The sequence below is a fragment of the Pantherophis guttatus genome, chromosome 4, assembly GCF_059756535.1.
Source record: "Pantherophis guttatus breed Tessera chromosome 4, ASM5975653v1, whole genome shotgun sequence".
In the NCBI taxonomy this organism is placed as follows: Eukaryota; Metazoa; Chordata; class Lepidosauria; order Squamata; family Colubridae; genus Pantherophis; species Pantherophis guttatus.
The window spans coordinates 97576654-97582779 of NC_142066.1; the positions used below are offsets into that span (position 1 = coordinate 97576654).

Consider the following 6126-nt stretch of genomic DNA (forward strand, 5'->3'; position numbering starts at 1 on the left):
GTTTAGCAGGTAATAAAAGAATAAAGCCTGTCTAAATGAGAAGACTTAAATAATTTGACTTGATCAATTTGAGCAATTTGATCTGAGAGGTTCTCCTTCCTCAAGAGGACCCCTTTTAAGTGCCAGGTGATCAGCTGAATGCACTGAGGTTCCGGGTAGAGCAGGACCCCGTGGCTGAGAGAGATCCTCTCTGGAGGAATCCTCCAAGGCTGCGATGCGGATAGGTGTGTAGATCCGTGAACCACGATCTCTGAAGCCAGTAAGGGGCCCCCAGAATGACTTCCGCGCCCTCCTCGATGACCTTGCTGATCATCCCCAGAATCAGGGGAAGAGGCGGAAATGTGTATAGGAGGCCGGGAGGCCAGGCGCAGTGGAGGGCATTGGTGTCTTCCACGCCTTGGGTCGGAAACCTCATGATGAACCAAGGAAGCTGAGCATTGAGGCGGGAGGCAAAGATGTCCACTAGTGGCCTGCTGAATCGAGTGCAAATCTCCAGAAAGATGTGGGGGTGGAGATGCCACTCGGAGTTGTCCACCGTCGTCCTGCTCAGAAAATTGCTCTCAACTCCAGCCAGTTTATGTTGTTGGTGAGGTCGTGAGGGGACCAGTGACCTTGAGCTACTTGTGAGTTCAGATGGGCTCCCCAGCCATATAAACTGGCGTTGGATGTCAGAAGGATCCGCTGGGGCTCTTGTATTATGGAACCTCTGTTGAGGGCCCATGACTCCCACCAGCGGAGAGACCTCCTGACAGGTAGGGGAACCCTGACTTTTATCTGGGAGTTGGAGGAGCCCCTCCGTTGATGTGGCATCAGAAACCACTGAAGGCTTCGAGCTTGTAGCCAAGCCCATGGCACAATTTGCATGCAAGAGACCATCTTGCCAAGCAGTCGGAGAGGGTGGCCAATGGAACCGTGGGTGTGTTTGAATCTGGGACACCAAGGTCTGTATGCTGTCCTTCCTCTCCTGTGACAGGAAAACCTGGCCCAGAGAGGAGTCTATGATTGCTTTGAGGTGGGTTACCCTGGTGCTCGGGATGAGCTGACTTTCTGGATAATTCACTAGGAACCCGTGATTTTGTAGGGTCTGAATTGTTAGGTTGAGGTCCCTCTCCGTCTGATGAAAGGTGGAGGCTTGAATCAAAATGTCTAGATAGGCTTGCAGCCACACCCAGGACAAGCGCAGGTGGGCTGCAAGGGCTGCCAGAACTTTCATGAAGCAGCGCAAGACTGACGCCAGGCTGAATGGCAAGGCTCTGTAGTGTAGGTGGCGACCTACATAATGGAATCTGAGAAATCTCCAATGTGTGTGTGGGGGGGGAGAATCTGGATGTGTAGGTATGCTTCCGAAAGATCGATGGAGACCATGAAGTCTCTGGGGTGAATTCCCTGGAGTATCGACTGGAGGGAACACATCTTGAACCTCCAGTAGACCAAATAGGAGTTGAGAGCCTTGAGGTCCAAGATAGCTCTCCAGCCCCCCGAGCACTTTGGCACGATGAATAGAATGGAGTAAAATCCCTGCCTCCATTGTTGTGGCAGAACTGGCTCTATAGCCCTGATGTCTAAGAGGTGCCAGATTGCATGCTCCATGAGATCCTGCCGAAACAAGTTGCTGGAGACAGGACATTGTACGAAACGCCCTGGAGGGCTGGAGAGAAACTCCAGTGATAGGCCCTGTCTGATGGTCATAAGAACCTAGCTGTCCCCTGTGGTTAGAGCCCATTGGTCCACAAACAGGCTCAACCATCCCCCTATGGGAGGGCCCTGAGACAAGTCATTTCTGTCTGCGGAACTGGCGGCTGCCAGATCCGCGAAAGGAGCGCCTTTGGGCAAGAAGTTTCATCGCGAAAGGTCACGAAAGGGGTGTTTTTCCGGTTGATGGGTGGAACCCTGTATATAGGGGTGGTGTTAGGAAGGCCCTTCCTGCAGATTAAAACGAAAGGGCTGTCTCTATAGTAAGGAGTGGCTCTCCTATCCGCCCTTCTAGGAGCAGAGGGCATCACCTTTCGTTTATCCCTTTCCTCCACAAGCAGAGGATCCAGAGATTCCCCAAAGAGCTTAGTGCCGGAATAGGCAGAAGCGGCTAACCGCCATTTTGCCTTGAATTCTGCTGGCCACTGTCGGAGCCATAATAGCCTCCTAGAAGTAACGTTGGAAGCAAGAGCCCTAGATGAGTATTTAGCGGCATTTAGAGTGGCGTCCACCAAAAATCGATTTACCGCAATGATTTTGTCCTGATGGAGGCGGACCTCACTGGGAGGCAATCTAGATTGCAATTGTTGTAGCCAGATAAGGGAAGACCTACTGAAAAAGGAAGCTGCCGTGTAGGCCTGAATGGCCCAGGCGGAGGCCTGGTGTGTCTTTTTTATAGCCAAATCCAGTTTTTTCTCCTCCGGCCATAGGCCTTCAGAGGGGTCCCCGGCCAAATAAGAAGGGGAAATCACCGCCGCTACTGGTCCATCAACAGATGGTACCTGTAAGAGTTGTAGGAGATGACGAGCCATGTTGTAATGTCTTCTGTCTGTGCTAGTAGGCATCGGAAGTGACACTGGGCTGGTCCATTGGTTACGGACGTCGGTGAAGAGCTTGGGAGCCGGGATGAAGAGCTGTTGAGTCACTGATTCAGAAAACAAGCTGTGGCCTTGGTCCTGAGAGGACTGAAGATCGTGGGAAGCAGTCACCTCCTGAAGCCCGGCGGTGGCCTTTACTTTGAAGAGTAAGGGCTTGAAGAGACCTGGGGGAAAGCGGGGACATCAGGTACTGCCCCCTCATCATCTGAGAGATCCTGATCTTGCTGAGCCTCCTCCCCCACAAAAAGGCCATCGCTGCCCCCTGAATGGGAAGGCGATAGATTGGGTGGCTTAGTGAAGCTTGCGAGTGGGAACCAGGGAACAGGGCGGGGATAGGAGGGAGAGCAACCGAAGCTGCCCTCTGATGCTGGATAACCTCCGCAACTCCCCTGTATATTGCCTGAGAAATCAAAATTTGGAGATTTTCTGGTAAATCAGACACAACTGGAGCTGAAGTCTCAGATGGTTGTCTGGGCCGAGGATCCTGTGATAGAATGCTACAGGCGAAAGGATTCCCTCCCCTGCCCTGGCCTGCCCCGGCTGTCCCCTGTGCCAAGAGGGCAGCCATCTCAGGTGACCATGCTCTAGTTGAGAGGTTTGCCTGATCCCAATGTAGGGATTCGGAGGCCAAGTGGTCACTGGCCAGTGATTGGGTCTCCATATGGCCCTGCAATGCCTGCTTGTCAGCAGAGCCAGGCTTAGACTCCATGGAGGAGGATTGCTTCTCTTTGGAGACATGGTGGGACTTGCAGGAAGCCTTCCTACCCCCTGAAGAAGGCGGTTCCTCTCTGCCCTGTGCTCCTCCCTTGTCTTGGATCTGTCAGCCATGTCAGAAGGGAAAACAGGGCAGCTCAAGTAGTGGCAGTTATGGCTGTTCCCAGGGTTTAGCCAGCACACAGGGAAATCCATCAGGGGTATCAAAGGGCGGCATGCCTAGGCGAACCCAGGGATTGCCAGCTCCTACGCCAAGTGGCGATCTTCCTCTGAGGTCCGCTATGCTCATGAGGTAGCTTGAAAGGGACCGGCGCGTCAGGGAAGGAAACCCAATCGGAGGGGGGTTGGAATGAGCGTTCGCTCTAATCCCAGTGCCACTGCACCACGGAATTAATTAGGCAGTCAAGCGCAAGCGAAGGTTACAGAAACAGCCGCGATGGTCAAATAGCGGAAGTGGCCTGACGATCCGATCTCTGCCCAAAGCTGCAGTGGTTAATTGGGGCAAGTGACTTGATGATCTGCGTCCACTGCTCCGTCAAAGTTGCCACTCGCCTCCCAAAAACCAGCGCGAAAGGCGCAATTCAAAATGGCTGCCCGGCCATGTATTGAGCGCCGGAATCAAAATGGCCCGAAAGGCTGAGGCGGCAGCCTCCTGCAGCCAGAAATTAAAAAGGAGGCCAAATTCGATCTCCAAGGAGCCGCAGCCAGCGAACTACTGGTCGAAGCGGTGGGTGGCAGCCCAAGCCGCTTTGGGAGATTGACGGCTTTGTCAGTCAGACTGAACTCGCCAGCACAATTATACAATTAACACAATGGAAATAAAGAACCTGATCCAATGAACTGTCCAGAAGGTCCAGAAGTGAGTAAACAGGAGCAACAGCAAAATAGGTGTCTCTGTCAGACGACTGAGTCGAGAACTGGGCCCAACGGACACAAGTGAGGGCGTGGCCCGAAAAGTTACGACTCAGTCTCTGGGCAGATTGCACTGCATCAACCCACTTCTGGACCATTCTGCAGTCCATTGGGAGAACATCCTGCTCCATAGATAAACGGGACCAGAGAAGGGCTGCCTAGGCGCACAAACACATAAGGCTACAAGAGGTACTCTGTAAGATAACAAAAAGCATGGATAGAGCATGGACAAAGAATGCTCCATGGATAAGTGGGGGAGGGGGCGTGGGCAAGACTTTGCCCACATTAAGTAATGAAATTTTGCCTCTGATTGACTAAATGAGTGTATAAGATCCTAGATACCCAAGGTACCCCAGGGCTCTGTTATAGGCCCAGTACTCTTCAACATATTCATCAATGATTTGGATGGGGGGACAGATGGGGAACTCATCAAATCTGCAGACGACACCAAGCTATCAGGAATAGACAACACTCCGGAAGATAGGCTTAAGATACAGAAGGATCTTGAGAGACTTGAACATTGGGTGCTATCTAACAAAATGAAATTCAATGGTGAAAAAAGCAAGGTTCTACTAGATTTAGGAAAGAAAAACAAAATGTACAGATACAGTATATGTGGTACCTTGCTCAATAGTGGTGACTGTGAGAGGAATCTTGGGAGTCCTAGTGGACAATCATTTAAATATGAGCCAGCAGTGTGCTGCAGCTGCCAAAAAAGCCAACCAAGTTCTAGCCTGCATAAACATATGGATATAGTATCAAGATCACATGAAGTGTTGATACCACTTTATAATGCCTTGGTAAGGCTACACTTGGAAAACTGCATCCAGTTTTGGTTGCCACAATGTAAAAAAGATGTTGAGACTCAAGAAAGAGTGCAGGGAAGAGCAACAAAGATGATTAGGGGACTTGAGGATAAAACATATAAAGAATGGTTGCTAGAACCGGATATGTCTAGTTTTATGAAAAGAAGGACTAGGGGTGATATGATAGCAGTGTTCCAATATCTCAGGGGTTGCCACAAAGAGGGAGTCAAGCTATTCTCCAAAACACCTGAGAATAGAACAAGAAGCAATGGGTGGAAACTAATCAAGGAGAAAAGCAACTTAAAACTAAGGAGAAATTTCCTGACAGTTAGAACAATTAATCAGTGGAACAACTTGCCTCCAGAAGTTATAAATGCTCCAATACTGGAAGTTTTAAAGAAGATTTGATAACCATTTGTCTGAACTGCTGTAAGGTTTCCTGCCTAAGCAGGGGGCTCCATTAGAAGACTTCTAAGCTGCCTTCCAACTGTTATTCTATTTTATTCTATTTTATTGTATTCTAGATAAATTTTCCTAGGTGTGGCTTTTTATATATATGCATATGGAATAAGTTCACCCAGCTCTTCTTGTACAAATAACAGGTTTTGTTATTTCCAAGCCTCTCGATTCTCATTTTTGGCATCCCGATGACTCAAAAACAGTTTTGGACTTTACAATGCGAAAGCTATAATGAAACATTATAATTCATATTACACATTGTGTATATCGGTGTAAAGAAAACTATGCAGAAAAGAAATATTTGGGAGACTGAATTCCGACCCAGCCACAGTAGGATGCATTGATTTCAATCGAACCTTTCAAACAATGGCCAAATTCTTGTTTCTATGTCTTTTAACATTGGGGGGGGGGGGGAGGCTGCTACGTGATGATAGCGAAAGCCCTTAAAAGTACACCATAACATTTCATCCCCGGCGTACCGAGATAGGACGGGAAATAACGTAAAGACTAACAAAAACACAACGTTTAACGTTCCAGATTTTGAAACTCCTGACCTACCGCACGAACCCCTCCTTCCAAAAAGCCGTTAACCCGCCTTTTCGCCCACGAGACCACTAAAGGACCTCGTTTCCGTCAGTGAGAACACTCGATCAGCCAATGATATT

The 6126-nt window shown here is 49.4% G+C and overlaps 1 long non-coding RNA gene across 1 annotated transcript in view; it reads right to left on the reverse strand.

The window, feature by feature from the left end:
• Nucleotides 1–6106, reverse strand: part of LOC117656139 (uncharacterized) — a 56873-nt gene extending 50767 nt beyond the window's left edge. The window contains exon 1 of the long non-coding RNA XR_015733942.1: nucleotides 6020–6106. This is a non-coding gene — a long non-coding RNA (uncharacterized LOC117656139). The remainder of the gene's footprint in view (nucleotides 1–6019) is intronic.
• Nucleotides 6107–6126: the final 20 nt, after the last annotated feature.